General features: G+C 49.8%; 1 protein-coding gene across 9 annotated transcripts in view; it reads right to left on the reverse strand.

Moving 5' to 3' along the window:
• The window catches only part of EndoA (SH3 domain containing GRB2 like, endophilin-A), a 91,819-nt gene extending 75,757 nt beyond the window's left edge, over nt 1-16,062 (reverse strand). For 7 of the 9 annotated variants that reach the window (XM_089544194.1, XM_089544193.1, XM_089544190.1 and 4 more), the window contains exon 1: nt 15,926-16,062. The gene's annotated coding sequence lies outside the window, so the exon portion shown is untranslated. The remainder of the gene's footprint in view (nt 1-15,925) is intronic. The other 2 variants (XM_089544188.1, XM_089544185.1) reach the window with 1 other exon arrangement.
• Nucleotides 16,063-16,596: the final 534 nt, after the last annotated feature.

Below are 16,596 nucleotides of genomic sequence, written 5' to 3' on the forward strand. Positions count from 1 at the left end.
TTGCTGCGTATGCCCGGGGCTCGGATGGCCCTTCCTCACGCTCACTGTGTGTGGCCTGGGCAGGTGCCGAAGCCTGGTGTGGTGCCCCGCCCCGTCGCACCACATCGGCGAAATTTGCTTTTGCCGTGAACAAGAAAGTTCCCTGGGTTTGCGCAAATCGTTTCCGTGCTTCCTGGAATGTTATGTTTTCCTAAGTTTGAATAGTCATTATTTCCTTCTCTTTCTTCCATGATGAGCACAACCTAGAATGCGTGGGGTGGTCCCCTTCACAGTTAGCGCACTTTGGCGCTGGGTAGCAGACACCGCGGATTCGTGTTCGTTAGGTGCACATTTGGCACACAACTCTGGGATCCATGGCCAAACTTCTGGCACCTGTAACACCGGCGAGGATTGGGGATGGATGGTCGGACTGCTATTTTCACATAACCTACTTCTATCGTATCAGGAAGTTGGCTGGAGGCGAACGTCAGAACTAAGCGCTTTGTTGGTGTTTCCTTTTAATCTTTTCTGATTTTTATGCGTTGGACATCAGTGACATTCTGGTCTTTGAGACCATCCAGAAATTCTGCTTCAACCAGGGTGAGAAAGTCTTGTTCAGAAATTGCGCCCTTGACAGTGTTGAGGGATCGATGGGCACTAATGGAAACAGGTACATCGCCAAAGGTTATTATGTTTGAGAGCTTAGAATACTGTGATATGCCTCTGATTTGGAGGAGTAGGTCGCCGTTGGCCAGTTTCGTCACCATCAGTGAGAGATTTAGAAGCTATGAGGGATGATTCTTGCTTGCTTTTATGCTACTTCACTATGTACGACGTGGTATGTGGGAAAGTTTTTTTTTTTTTTTTTGCGGGAACTGCGCACTGGCATCGGTCCACCTTTGTTTGTGAAGGCGATCATTTGTTGAAGGAATCCATAAAAAAATGCTATTCGGCTGCAGTGGGAGCTGCCCACGACGGAGCCCATCAAGGGACAGGAAGTTGCAAGTCCTGCCCAGGCGAGCTGCATAACGCAACTATAACCAAATATGGCGTAACTCAGAGTGGTGGCGTAACTCAGAGTAACTCAAATATGGCGTAACTCAGAGCGCAGATAGCGAGAGTGCCTGCACATTCCACTTTCCAAAGTGGGGTGGCCGACAGACAGAAGCCCATCCGAAAGCAGGCACTGCCACACGTTACTTTTGACAGTGCATCCCCAGCACATTTTTAAAGGAAAACGGTGATAAAGATAACGTTGCTCGCCACACTAGCACAAAAAAATAAATAAAACTAGATTATGTGCTTAGCCACCTTAGCACATGGTTTGGCCGATAAGACATCTACAGGCGTTCGTTGCTGTTCCGATGGGCGAATGTCTAGGTGGGCTGCTTTCTGCTGGCCACCCCCGCTGTAGGAAATGGGATGTTCCTGGCACTCTCGCTATCGGCGTACTCGGCAACAATAGCGCCGCGTGTCGCGATTTCTTCGCTCCGGTCATGATTCACTTGTGCCATTCTTTCTCCGTTGCAGGAGTGGGCTACCCGCGATCCATGAATCTAACGCAGAGGATGACTAATTCTGCACGTCCCCTCCAGTTCTACTGCGCTAAGGCCCCCCGATCTTTGTCCCAAGCCTGCTTGACCTTGAAAACCGAGCCTCGACCCGAAACCCAAGAGAAAATCCTAGTTATAGCGCGCCTAATTCGCAACCAGGCTAAATCGTCAGTCATTTTTTTTTTACTACAGCTCAGACTAAAAAAACGAGAATACAGGTTGAGCAGATCGTAGCTCATGCTATTGAGACCCAAACTGCAAGCTGCGCTGCTTCGACAGATTCTCGGAGGGTAGAACAAAAAAAAAAAAATAACCCAGTTTCGAACAACGCTTCACTGAGAGGGGACAAGCGAGAATGTCGCAAGGTCATGGCGCGGGCGCTGACGAGCGCCGCAACCGATCTGCGTATTGCGGATACGCTGTCAGAGCAGGTGTTTCGACCAGCACCGAACTATGCACGCCGCGCGATGAAAGAACGCAGTGCAGTCGTTAGTGCCAAGGAAAAGCAAAAGCTACGCATATCTACACGCAGCTTCAGGAGCGCGAAAGAAACTGCACAAGGCATAAGAATAACGCTGATTTGACAAATTGAATTGTTATCGCCGCTTTTTATTACTATTTTCTTTTTATTTGGCTAGGCAGGCGGGTGCAGAGGCACGGTGCCACACAAACAAATACGCAACCTGCGTACGGCTGGGGATCGGACGTAAGCGGCGCATAGGAGGGACGCTTTATCTCCTCTGCTACACTCCACCTCTACTTTATACAGACATGAAACTCTCCTCCCTACCTTCTTCCTTAAATTAAATCACTCCAAAAATATTCCTGCCGTGCATCCATTACGTGCCCCGTAGCAACACTACGTGACAAGGAATGCGACAAGACGCGGGATACAACACAGCCATTTCCTAGAAAAGCGTGCTGAAGCAGCCCTTCGCTCATCTTCGCCTGTCTTTAATCCCCGTCTCCCCTGCAACCTGGCGCGGCTTAGCTCGGTGACCAGTTAGCTGCGCCAGTTGATTTTCCCCTCTCCTTACCAAACCACGTTCTCTCTATAGACAGCTCTGTGTACGCAAAATGCCGCGTTTGGAGGCAGCCGAGGATTCTCTGCGCCGCACTATAACCAATCGACCAACAGCACGTCGCAATACTCGAGCGACCCAAACAAAACTCGCTTCTTGTTCGCAAAGGGGGAAAAATAGTTCCAAAGTTACAGCGCAGGTATCCGCCAAGCGCCACGCAATTTACGACTGTCGTATTACAAAAAAAAAAAGACTCCCTTTTATTTCTCTCTCTCCTCTTCACCCTTTCGCTTGTGCATTCACAGCCGGCGCAGACGACATTTTGTTTGGCCCACTGCGGGCACCGCAACAGCGCCGGCAGGCCGACTCGCACGGGCTTCCGCGTGGCACACAGTGTGGCCAGACAGCGCGAGTGTGCAACAGACACACTGCATGGGAACGTGGCTCCTCCGAGTGAGTGCAGAAAAGAGGGGAAGGGGTTAGCAGGAGAGTGCTCGTCCACGGCCCGCACGAAATGGCGCGCGCGCTGTTTGCTCGTTCATGCGGAAAGAAATGCGAGTCTCTCCATTTCTTCGGTAACGGGGAGAGAGGGGGGGGGGGGGGGGGGGGGGGCTACCGCACCACACCTCTGGCGGTCGCCCACGCCACGCACGAAGAGAGGAGGAGGTGAAGCAAGTGGTCCCCGCCGAGCCGGCTGCGCTTGCGTCCATCCCCGCCGCCGTTATACCGCAGCCATGAGATGCTGGCAATCGGCGGCGTAGAAACACGCTTCAGTGCCGAGAGCTGGCCTAGATGGATTGCTGGAGTTCACGGTAAAAAGACGCACTATACACACATAAGAGACACGGACTTACTCTGCTCGTGTCTTCTGCTGGGCTAAATTTTTAACCATGAAAGGCTATTTCAAGCTCACGCGGCCCCTGCCCTCTTGCGCGAACTGCACATCTCAAGACCCGCAAAGCTTCAGCCCTGGCCCGTACAGCAGGCCGGGTGTCCGCGTTAGCACGTTTGGTGGGTGGCCAGAGCGTGTGGGCGGACGGAGGGACGATGTCGAGGCGAAGGTCCCAAGTGCTTTCAACTGAAAATTCGCAAAACGACGCCGAATGCGCAATCGGTTCCCGAGGCATTTTATGCCAACAAACAAGCGCTGCTGTCATACCTGACCACTGCGAGGGCCAGCACAAATTCCGACGCCATATCTGCAGACAACTCGTCGGTCTTCTTCGTATATCGGTCACCGCTTTGCACGAGGAGAGATCGCCAGCGCGCATGGCTTAAGAGTGCGTCCAGCGAGTCCAGCCTACCGGGTTCGCCGCTGCTGCAGCGGAAATGGGAACATCGGTGCAGACCTGTGCGACGGGCACGCGCTCTCGCAGCCACATACGGGCAGACTGTGAGAGAGGAGGCTCGATGCGCGCCTCCGGGCTTACCCACCGCGCGCGGTAGGCCAGGCACAGCGCACATGAGGATCGATACATACGCATTTCTGTTTCTCTTCTGCTGATTTGAAGGCTCGCACACTTTTAACTTCAGGCTACCCCGAGACAGGTGCCGGAAGACAATCACAAAGCGAGAAGGGCGATACGTTGTCGTGACAACGGCATCGATCATGGCGAGCTGCTGGCACACACAGCGGCAATGTATTTGGTGTCACCTGATACAGTCAGTGCACAAAAGGTGGAGCCAGCCTATAACCACAAAGAATAAAATCAACCCGTAAAGAACGTATCCGCTACAAGGACATGGCTAGGAGTAGTTTATTTAGGGGATAGGAGACAAACGAAGGCAAGAAAACAAGGATCAAGGTGTCTCAATGACGATATAAACCAGTTTGGAGACGGTGCCCATATTATTCTGCTTGATGACATGAATGGCCACATCGAGAATCTGAATGGATACACAGATTGCAGCGGGAAGTTGATGCTACACGTCATGTGGGAATTACGTAATAGGCAGACGACCACCGACTACTGTCTAATGTCGCAGGGGGTCTATAGCAAGCTCGCAATAATGGAAATATGCAAAGAGGGGAAGTATAGCCCGGGAAGTGATCATAAGCGTATTAGTCTACAGTTGGGAGCCCAGATCAAAAGAGAAATGCAGAGAAGTCAAAATGAGAACGCAAAATTACACCACGAACAAATAACGCTGATAGCAGCCGACATTGCGGAAGCAACAGAGAAACGCCCCATGGAAAAGTGGGACTATAATAAGTTAGAACTACTTATCTGTACAAAAATGAAACAAGCAAAAGGAATAAATCACTGGATAAGAAGGAGGAAGCCACGAAGCTGGTGGAATATGGAAATTAAGGAGGCCATCGAACAACGATGGGCTATCTGAAGAGGAAAAAGACCAAAAATGGGAATCTTATCGATAAAAGAAATAGCAAGTGCAGGTTCTCATCCAGGCCAAACTAAAGCACTCCTCTGATCGCTGGCTGGCTGAAGTTCGCGATGCAACTAAAGGGGGCCCAAGAAAATTCTGCAGCCATATAAGCTGGCTAAATAAAACTAATAAAAAAAACGCAGGAACAGATTCAAGATGCTGAGGGAAAATGTTTAGAGGGAGACGACGCTGTGAACTACATTACATCAGTTACAGCTGAGTAATTTAAGAACGACGATACGGTAATCTCCCCATATGAGAGCAACACAAGACACCAGAATAGAGAACAGCTTAGAACTGACCAGTCTTAACAGGAAAAAGGCGCAAGGAAATACTTTTAAATGCACATCTGCAGGGACACACGAAATTCCAATCAAGGTGATTAATGAGCTTGGTCCAAGAATCAAGGCAAGGCTGTTAAAAGCAGTTGAAACAGTCATGACAAATAAGCAAATTCCAAACAGCGGGCGACAGAGTAAAATGAATTTGATTCACAAAGGGAAAGGAGATAGGCTGCACATAAAATCCTTCAGACCGATTACGATAACGTCTGTTATGTACAGGCTGGCAATCCAGGCGGTGAAATCAAAATTGCAGTCATGGGTAGAAAGTAATAGGATACTCGAAGAACTTCACATCGGGTTCAGAAGGGGTAGGCGCTTAGCTGATAGCATAATTTCGTGCTTACCCAGTGCATAGAAATAGCTAAGGCGGAAAACATACATCTGTATTTAACCTTCCTCGACATAAGCGGTGCCTATGATAACGTGAACAAGGAACTCCTGTGGAACATATTAAAAGATGTAAATATCTGTCATGAGGTCATTGATTTTTTAGAGCGCAGCTCTTTGGCGTCCGTTCCTGGGTTTCGCGTCGGCGTCGGCCTCGTAACCAGCTCCGCCCCCACTGTCACGCTTTTCAATTGGTCGAAATGCTCGTGACGTCACAGTGCGCGAATTTCAAATGGGGCCAATTGTACTTTGGCTAGTAACCATGCAACCAATCAAAGGGATCGTATAGTGATGCTGCAACTAAGTTGGACTGAGTTTAGTTAATTGCTTAATTAATCAATTAGCCTAATTCATATAGAGGAGAATGAAGATGTCAGAAGAAAAGAAAAGAAAGACGCGCGCCGCAGCGACAACAGCGTCCGCGGAAGGAGACGCTGCTGGAAAATAACAGATAAGTACGAGGCCGCGTTCCCTCCACCACCACGCACTTCCCCACTCAGTAAGACGTTGCTCGTTTCATATACGTTGTGTCGAACATCCTAGACAGTTCCAACAATTGACAGGTTAATGACAGAACACGATGGATAGAAATACAATAATATCAATATGAAATAGCCTAATTAACCTTTCTAGTTAGACCGCATAAATCAATAAAACCGAGAACGAAATTGGTCGAGTTGGGGAATCGAACCAGGGTCTCCGGAGTGCGATACGAGCACGCTAGCCACTCCGTAATGCCAGCTGAATGGTTTGGAATGAACAAAGGCGCGTCTAGCTAATACGGCGTCTTCGTTCACTCCCATCTTCCCCCTTTCCCTTACGGCGAGGTGCAGGTGTCCACCCAGATATGCGAGAGAGATATATTTCCTTTCCTCAAAAAATAAATTTACCGTCCAGCAAGGCGTACAGCCGAATTGGCGATGGCGTTCTGTGGACTCCCTGGCAGCGTTGCAAGACGCTGTCGCGTTCCACTCTTACAGGCGAAGCTTAACATGTTAACCACACATCAGTAACACACGCAGACAGCCAATGGACGCGTCATTCGCTGGCAGCACTTGATTCATCATTCACAACCACATTCTTAACGTACGCTCCCTTGCCGCACATGCCAAGGACGTACACCACGATCACATTCTGCGCCATTCCTCTGTACTTTGCTTTGCTGAAACCTGGATGGATCCCGAAGGGCCTCTCGAAATCATAGATTTCCTATACTGCTGTGGTGCTCGCAGAGACCACAACAGAGCGGCGGGAGTCGCTATCTACTTGCGCACAGGTCTCTCTGCAATACCAGTCGAAATGTTTGGCACGTCACATGAAGTTGGCGAACTGTGCGCCGCAAAGTTGCCCAACGGCTTGCTGGTAGTAGCTGCCTACTTCGCCCCTACCGCACTCACGAAAGACGTCGTGCACTTCCTGCAACTCGCATTAACCGTCCATCGATCCACACCGATGTTAGTAGTGGGGGACTTTAATGTTGACATAAAGACAAACAGCAATTTCCTAACACTTATGCGGGAGAACATCCCGTTCCTCTCGCTCGTAACGCGTCCCACGGCTGTGACAACCTCGCGAGGCACTTGTATAGATCTCGTCTTTGAGAATCAAGCATTGGTGTACCAAGTCGAACATATATCAGTCTATTTCTCCGACCACAAAGCTTCCTTCATGACTGTCAAGAACTGTTAGTGGAATCTTTGTTAAAGGAATACGTGTGAAAAATAAAAAAAAAACTCTGTGATAGCGCATACATGTGTTGCTCGATTTCTTTGCCTCAATCTATCGAAAAGGTGAAACAGCTTATTTGCTGCGCTCAAATTTCGCATTAGGAAGTAACGTAATCGTCGGTAATTTTTTTATAGCAATTATACCGAGATAATAAAGTTGAAATTACATGGGAAGGGATAAAAAGTACAACTGTCGAGGTACACAAAGGATTAAGGCAAGGTTGCTCACTATCCCCGCTGCTGTTCATGCCTTATATGGTAAATATGAAAAGAAGGCTACAAGGAAGCAATCTAGGTTATAACCTGTCGTACAGATTAGGCGGAAATGTCGTTGAGCAACGACTCCCGGGTTTAATGTATGCGGACGATATTGTACTGTTAGCAGATAGCCAGGAATATTTACAAACTCTGGTTCATTGTTGTGGAGACGAAGGAGACGCTCTAAGTTTCAGTTTTGGCGCAACTAAGTCAGGTGTGATGATTTTCAACGATACAACTGATCAGGTGCTTACAATACAAGCAGATGAAATACCCAGAATGGCCGAATACAAACATCTCGGGGTAAACGAAGGGCAGATATACACAGAAAACACGAACGTCCTCTTAGGGCAAAAGGGCGGAGAGATGCCGGGATAATGAAACATATAGAGCATTATGAGGGTACAACAAATATGAAGTACTGAGAGGTATTTGGAAAGGAATAATGGTGTCTGGGCTTACTTTCGGGAATGCGGTTCTGTGCTTAAGGGCAGTAGTTCAGTCGAAATTAGAAGTAAATAAGAGAGCTGTTGGAAGATTAGCACTAGGTGCCCACGGCAAAACCACAAATGAGGCAGTACAAGGGGCATCATTCCTGGGCTGGGCATCATTCCAAGCACGGGAAGCTCAGAGCAAAATACTATATGAAGAACGCCTGAGGAAATTGGACGATAGCAGGTGGGCATCTATGGTATTTAAATAGTCATACATAAACAGCGTTGACTCACAATGGCGGAAAAGAAATAGGAAGCTAACCAGTAAGTATTCCGGACACGAGGACGGAGAAAGAAAGAGCATTAACCAACAGGTTAAAAACGCGGAAAGTATAAATTAGATTAATTCAATGGAAAACAAGCACAGTGTAGAACTATATCGATACAGGAAAAGACAGATCAGGAAGGAATCGTTCTATGATAACTCAAGAGGCAGTGCCCTACTCTTTGCAACTATATAGGTCAGGGTGTCTTAAACGCGCAGGTTCAAAAATAAATTTAACGAAGAAGATGGCATGTGTGCTGTGTGTGGTATACCTGTAGAAACAATTGAACGCCTCATATCAAAATGTGATGGTATCCATCCGGATGTCGATGGAGGCACAGTCACTCTTCCTGAGGCCCTAGGGTTAGAGATAACAATGATGATAACTAAATCTGCGGTGGAAGTTAGCAAAAAACGATTGGAGGATTGGTGGCTCAAAAGCAGAGAGGTAACATAAGGTTAGCAGTGTAGGACACCGTACCGTATTGAAAGCAAATGGCGGATTTTAATAAAAATTTACAACACAGTTAAAAAAAAAGAAAACAAAAGCCGAGCACGGTGGCAAATGCCACAACCGCGTTTTAAAGGGGACGCTTCTATGTTCCGTCCGTCAGTCCGAACGGGGCTCCTGGACCCAAACAATGGCATGACGCTGCGTGGACTACGCAGTGCCTTTGTGTATACGCGTTTGACGCGCTACATTTGTGCCGCGACAGACTATGCATGACCGCTAAGTTCTAATACCTCGGGATGCGACACATGCTTTCCCGTTGGCCACAATTACTTCGCAACTGTACACACGTCGACGTTTGAGGGAATTCGTGAGCGAGGTTCAAGTGCGAGTCGAATAGCTTCACTTGTGAAAGGAAGCGGATTCTGCTTGTCCACGTTATGGGTTTCTTGCTACGCCATCAGCTGTGAGAAACACGCCAGCTGCCGCTGCTGCCTTTGAACGAACAGGTTAAATTCATAATCTCTCTGTCAGGTGCGACAGATGGTGGCGGAAACGTTTAACTGAGGGACTAATATGGCCGGCCATCTCTGCTGCCACCGGGGTTCGAGCTGGACAGAACCGCCTCCCACCACGCAGTCGCTGGCTGAGCTATTAGAACGATTTCCGCATTTTCTTGGCAGGCCCACACCACGTCCGCCTGCTCTTCACTGATAGATGCCGGGTGTGTGATCTGGACGGGTGGTTAAAGGACCCCTGAGGTGAACTTCCTGCCTTTTGCTGAGGCCGTCAGCTGGACGTCTGTGCTGTTGCATATGCATTGGGCATGCCTGACTACTCCATAGCTCATTCCTTCGATGACCAGGTGATTTGTGCCATGCCGCCTTCGAGGATACGCGCTGCCAGCGGGGTAATCCTGCCGCTTGCGAATCTGATTACGTGTTGTGACGTTGTGTGGGTCGCCGCTAAGGCGATAGCAACATCGCGGGGGTACCGCATCCGACCGTCGTTCAGTATGTACAGGTCAGGTGCCGTCAGAAGTAAATGGCAGGCAATATCAAAGAAAAAATTTAACCGTTGCCCCCGGTTCATGCATCCTTGAATACACATGTGCAGCCTAATTGTGATTGTGAGAATTGCATTGTGCACCAACAAGCATAAACGATTATGCTTTAGATTTAAAGAAATTAAATTTTTTTTCACCAAGTCGCCTTTCATTTAATTTCGAAAGCGAGTGTACAGTATACTGCTACTGCGACAAGTCCGCTCATTGCACTCAAACAACTGAGGGAGTGCTCTTTCGACTGTGTCCCCACATTCCACTCCCTTTTCCACAATCACTGAATCCAGAATCACAAATTCGCTGAAAACGGTGTTGCTTTACCAATAACACGCAATTTTATCACAAGTGTTCGCCGATTGTTAAAAAGAAAGCGCTTGTGATTTGTGGCATTCACAACAGATGACGCCACCCATCCACCACATGGCGAGTACTTTGTTCGTAACGCATTGAGCCTTGGTGCAGCAGATGCACTACTAGCAAGCTCTGTCATTCAGTACAACCGTAATCTGTAACCGTATTCTGCCTTGAATAAAGAAAGTTTCGCCGCCCGAATTAAGCCGGTTGAGCCTGCACTCGCTCTAACCACTGCACGAAGTCCGCGTCCTGCATGCAGAAGACGCGGCTTTCCCTCACACTTTGGATGCTTGGAAGAGCAATATGGCGCATCTGTGCGCAACTTTAGGTACTATATACATGGGGGTTGGACACGTCGGTTTAAAACGAAATACACCAGTAAAAGTGCGCCGATTTCAGTTCTGGAAATTCGGTTTCAATTCAGATAGCTGGCTCATGAATGCGAGTCAAAGTAGGAAGCTCGGGGCATGACGCGACTACGATGTTGTTGGATAAGCAGCGCAGTTGTGCGATCTGAGGCATTGCTCTGCTGAGCTAATTACGCGCCTCTCCGAAGACCGGGAAGCACCAACTCCTCGCCTCCTGCTTGGAGCAAGCAGGCAGTGTGCGCCAATCAACTGCTTGCAGGACGAAGCCGTGCATGGGCGTCACGGAAAGGTGTGCTATATCACGACAATTGGGTGCCAGCTCCATCGCTGCAGCCGTCAACACCGCGGTGCTCGGCCGCCCTAGCGCTCAACCCAACGTCAACCTAGATATTAGTAAGCTTCGTTTTTGTCCGCCGGCTATCTTGAACTTTAACTTCGGTTACCCTTTTAATGACGATGGAAATTTCTTGTGCAAGCACAGCTGCTTTGTTCAAGGAGAGCTGTTTAGTTCAGGGGCGGGCCTAGTTTGCGTGGGATGCGGGTGACCACATAGCTCAGCATTACTAAAGCGAGGAAAATAAACATCCCCCTAGCCGTAGAGAGGGTGCAATTGCATTTCTACTCCTCGCCGAAGCAGGCAATGTGGGTGGAGTAAGCTGCTGCTATAGAGGTGGCCGGTATACTCCATCTTAGGCAGTTCTTTGAGTGCGCACCTGCAGCACCCATGTACCCCCCCCCCCCCCCCCCCCCCCCCCCCGTCAAAAGTATACAGCCCAAGGATTTATTGTGAATTTGTGAGGCTTACAGCATGGCTCGTTATGCATCCTCAGCAACGGTGATCTCTCGAAAGAGAAAAGGCATTGCGTACTCAACCGTCTTAATGTTTGGACTGCTTGATGCGCCAGGGAGCCACGCTAAACAGCTTCGAAGCGAACCCCTTGGGCTGTATACTTTTGACGGGGTGTGTACGTGTGCGGCTTCCTGACGGGCACAGGCTTTTCGAATGGCCGCGACTACGATATTTCGACCTACGTCGTGATATTCCGGGTGCACAATTCTCAGTTGCGACAAAGCGCACGCAAATGCCGGGTAAACAAAAACGCAACTCCAGACAAACTCGATACAACGCCGTAATGGATAAATTTCAATCTCGGCGTTTCGCTTCCACAAGCTCGTCCCCTTCCTTCGTTCATTCCCGCACAGCCACTGCGCCTTTTTCCTGGCCCGACAAACAGTTTTCATTATTAACGTGGACCTGCATTGGTGCCCTTTAAGAAATTTCCACGTAATAAAGGAAGAAAACGGATGTGCTGCCCGTTATCACGTCGAAGAAAGCGCAACAACGCGAGACCGCGTTAAAAACTCAATGGTGCTCGCTTGGGCGACACGACGGAAATGCGTGAGCGGTCGCCGTTACGCTCATTGACGCACACCGATTTCTTTTTCGTTCTTGGGTAACGCCTCGACATTGGTCATTCTCTACTTTACATTCGCAAATCGCTGGGAGTCCTCATACCGCGCCTGGCGCAGTGGTGCAGAGGTTAAGCGATTACAGGTGCTGCTCCCGGTGGGGCTGGTGAGGTTGCTCTTCCCGAACAACCTCTCACAACCAATCATTAATTAACCGCCACGGTGGGCAGTTTGCTCACAATGCGGAGGGCTTCACTCTGTTTACTCATCCGCCACTTTCTTCGCGATATGTCCCCTCTAGTGCTCGCGCATTAATAACAAACTAGCCCAATTTGAAACGCTACTTAACTATTATTAACTCAAGAGGAGTGTGAGTGGTGAGTAAAGGTGATCGCGCTCAACTGCTAGCATTACTTCTGAAAACTGCAATCGAATACGACACAGCGCATTTATTTTACTACTTGTGCAAGAAGTGTTTGGTTACGCCTACTACTCCTACTCGTGAGCGTCTCTTTCCTCGAATGGAAGGAGAGAGGGGGGTAAGGGGGGTCGGCCCGCTGCTCTGCACTGGGGAAGGGCGGTAGAAAGAGGGGTACGCATGACACACGCACAATCACACAACCACAATGTGTCGGACAAAGCCAGCTACGAGTGCCCATTAAAGAAGCGTGGCAGTGCCAGACGCCTCCGGCCAGGTGTCAGGGCATACAAATGTCAAAACAAGCCACGGAACAGCGCCTTTCGCACGCTCACAAAGGACGATTATGTGGCACGCGCAGTGCCAGGGATGTGACAGCAAGCACAGCGTCCAGTTAGAAGCGAACACCCCAGAGTGAAAGACATCGAATCATCTAAGCTTACGCGGAAGGCTATAGTGCTTCCGCAGCATGCTACACGAAATTTAAAAAAATAAAAGGCCATGTTGGGATCCAGCGTTTGCCGTGTCAAATGCCTGCTCGATCCCAGTGTTTGGAAACAGGGCACGTGGAACCAGTGCTCCTACGCAGCACCTCTCAATCCGCAGACCGCGATGTTCCAGCGCATCAGCCTCGGATGGAAGAAGACATGGCGGCATTTTTCTTGCGCATGCGTTCTGCGCATGCGCGCTGGTGAACCGTAAGAGCTCTACGTACGTGAAACTGTCCATTATCGGTTAATCCACAGACTCGCTGGTCTATCGGCCGCTTTTGGAACCGATGTGCACGTCTTAGGCTCGATTCCTCCTTTCCATTCTGTTTTATAGTCAGGCTGACTGATCATGGCCAAAAATTTCGACGAGAATCTGTGAACGCTCGGGCAAGCAATGGATGGCGGTGCTGCGTGCTTTTGATTACGCTTGAAAGTGTCTGCCGAGTACGCATACACAAAACGGTGGCTTCAAATTGCACTGCTCCCCACCTGCAGTTGCTGCGGAATCCGCTCATCGCGTGAATATGGCACAACGCAGTATGAAGAAGGGCTTCCCGATAGAGGCCTATATCGAAAGAGACCTCATTTAAGGCTACACAACGTTTCTATACTACGCATTCCAAACCGCCTATGGCACACAAAACACCTACAAAAAATCCCCTCCCTTCCCCGCCAGCCATAGAGCAACACGCAGTTCCGTCATATACGGGATTATACGTATACAGCCTATTCAGCTAAAGCATAAAGTGCGACCCGCTTAAAACAACCGCTCGAGTTATTGTCCGGGCATGTGTGTACACGCCCACGCAGCCGTTATGACCCCGTTATCAGCATTTTTCCAGCGGTCACCTCGCCAGCGCCACAGACAAGCTCGGCGTCTTTTATCAGCCACGGACGACTGTCTGGCGCGGGCCAACAGACAGTGGACGAGAAACCCGGCGAGAAAGAACGAAACAAATACGCGCTGCGTTAGGGGGCGACAATTGGCTCCATTCCTCCATTCTGAAAGGCGCACTTTTCAGCAAACAATGCGAGCATTCAAGTGGTTCGGGTCGAATCCCAGCGTCACTGCAGCACGTTCATTGTTCCACGCAGTGCTGTCCCATTTACCCCATCCTCTCATCAACGTCGATAAAGGCGCACGCTTTATCGCTATGTGAAAAAAAAAAAAAAAAGAAGCTCAGCTAGGCAATATGGAAACAATAAGACAGACGCCTAAGTTCACGTTTGGACAAGGCGGTCACAAAGCTTGAGTCAAAGGTCGAGCACACGGTTACCGTGCAGAGCTATCCTTGCGCGCTCCCCCGCAAGACCGGTAACAGTGAGCGAAAGCGTTCTACTAAATGCGCATGCGCGGTACAGGTGCCAATATGGCGCGTGGCGGTAGCAGCAGCAACACACGGTAACGGTTTAGTGCTCTACAGTAACGGCACGCTGAAACGTTCTGCAGGTTCTGTAGCTGAAATCTCCGTTCGCACACACAAAAATACAGAGTGAATGGTCAAGAGAATGGATTATATCCCCTGTGTAATCGCCAACGCACATACCTATGAATAAATGCGGATGGAATTCGACAAACAAAACCTTTTCACTCGGTGATCCTCGGTTAATGAAAAAAAGTTAGCCAACAAAAGTGGTGTCGAATGACAACCCGCGCGCACAAGCCAACATAATGCAGCTCTTGGTCCGGCACAATATTTACGAAACTCGAAGTGGCCTTTACCTGTCAAGCCTACCGAGGCACAAGCTGAACAACTGCTGTCAGCTATTTTGAAATGACAGATCAGTACACTGCACTGGCGGCGAACACCTGGTCACGGCTGCTCGGCATGCGTCTTCCTCTCCTTTCTACGGCTTTGCTTTCCTGCTTTTGACACGTTGACTGACTCATTCTTCCGTGAGCACACGTTATTTGGGCGCTCTGCTGTCGCGTCTTCTACTGCGATGCAGTCGCCAGACAATTCACAGCTTGAAATCTGTTCTGAGCAATGATCGCAGCCTTCACAGATGTAAAACTCGATCGCAGCCTTCACACATGTAAAACCCGACCTTATCAAAGTCGCACCACACACCAGCACTATGTTCTTTCTTTTCTCTAGGAATAAAAGCTGCACTGTAGGGCATGAACGTGGCCACCTGTCGCCGAACAATTGCGCAGCGCGCGAACGAAGTCGAGGCGCTGTCTGTCGAGACCGGTGACACGCATCAGGTGCTTCCGAGTGCTGACCTGTTAGTTGCACGCATAGGGCAGCGCCAGCGATAGGCAAACCAGAGCGCTTACACGGTCAATGCAGCATGCGACAAAGTAAAATGCACAGGACGCAAGCGACGTCGCGTAATGTGCGGTCAGCATAACGCTTCCAACTTGGCTGCGTTTTGATACCAGCGAAGGAACAGATCAGCACCACTTGACCGAGAAGTGCAGTATCCAAAGGTCAAGGTGTCGGATGACAGCCAACTGACCGTCAATCCCTGCGCTCGGTCTCGCGGAAACAAAAGCTGCCTGGAGTAAGACGTGTTCCTTTGACGATTACTGGCGCAGGTTAAATATTCAGGGACCGCTTCGGCGCACTCAGAACGGCCCAGCGACAGCGATCAGAGCTTGGTAGACACTGCAGCACTTCCCGATCGGTGCTGCCGAGAGAAGCGGTCTATTCAGACGGTAGGAAAACGCCTCACACGCTGCGTGCGGCCCGGGAGTCGGCGTTATAAATGGCAATGAGTTTGCTGCTAGGCCCTTTCATTCGCGCCGAGGGCCCGGCGGAAGACCCATTTGGAGATGTGCCACCACGTTGCTCCCCCACAACCTCTCCCTGGGCTAGACGGACTCAAAAACCGAGCTGCGCTGCTCTCCGCTGGGCCGTCCTGCACCGCCCGAACACACTCCAGAGCCGCTGACGGCGCCGGAAACGGCGGAAAAATGACGAGGAGAGGGGGGTTGGCGAGCACTTGCCTGTATAAAGCAGAAGTTGCAGCTCGTAATCCCACGGAGATGGCACAATGGTCCAAACACCGGTTCAAGGCGGGCACCGATCACCGACAACCGATATGCATGCACACACACACAGGAAGTTGAGATATCCCGTCGGCCACCGCAAGTGCCGCAGTTTCCCAGAGACATCTGGCGGCCCCGCGGAGAGACCGGGAGGTGCTAGCAGACGACGGCGGCAAAAACGAGCGAGTTTCGATTTGGGAGAATTCTCCGCGGCGTGCCATGGCGCATTGGTTGGATTGATATATGCATGGTTCCTTTCGACGCCCACTGGGTGCGATGAAGAAGAAAAATATTTTTCCCGGCTTTGCAGCTACGCAGAAGAGAACCAAAGAGGCGCGTGAATCATTGACTGCAAATGGTGGCTAAGGCCTTACCTCATTGTTCGCCTGATCCATTGTCTTGTCTCAAGGACAGTGCTCTGAAATACCAAATACGTGTTATCACGCACTACAGGTGGCGGTTCTACATGTCTCTTAGCGAGCAGGGGGCCATTGTACATGTAGACAAGATGATTCGCTCGCAATGGGACTTTGTAGATGTACCCGAAGCACTGCGTTTGAGCAAACTAGAAATGTATTCTTTGTAGCAAGCACGAGCGGAAGAGTGCACGGAGCCAAGCTGTGTTGAAA

This window comes from Amblyomma mixtum, chromosome 5 (assembly GCF_055824585.1).
Source record: "Amblyomma mixtum isolate Tamu chromosome 5, ASM5582458v1, whole genome shotgun sequence".
NCBI classification, from domain to species: domain Eukaryota; kingdom Metazoa; phylum Arthropoda; class Arachnida; order Ixodida; family Ixodidae; genus Amblyomma; species Amblyomma mixtum.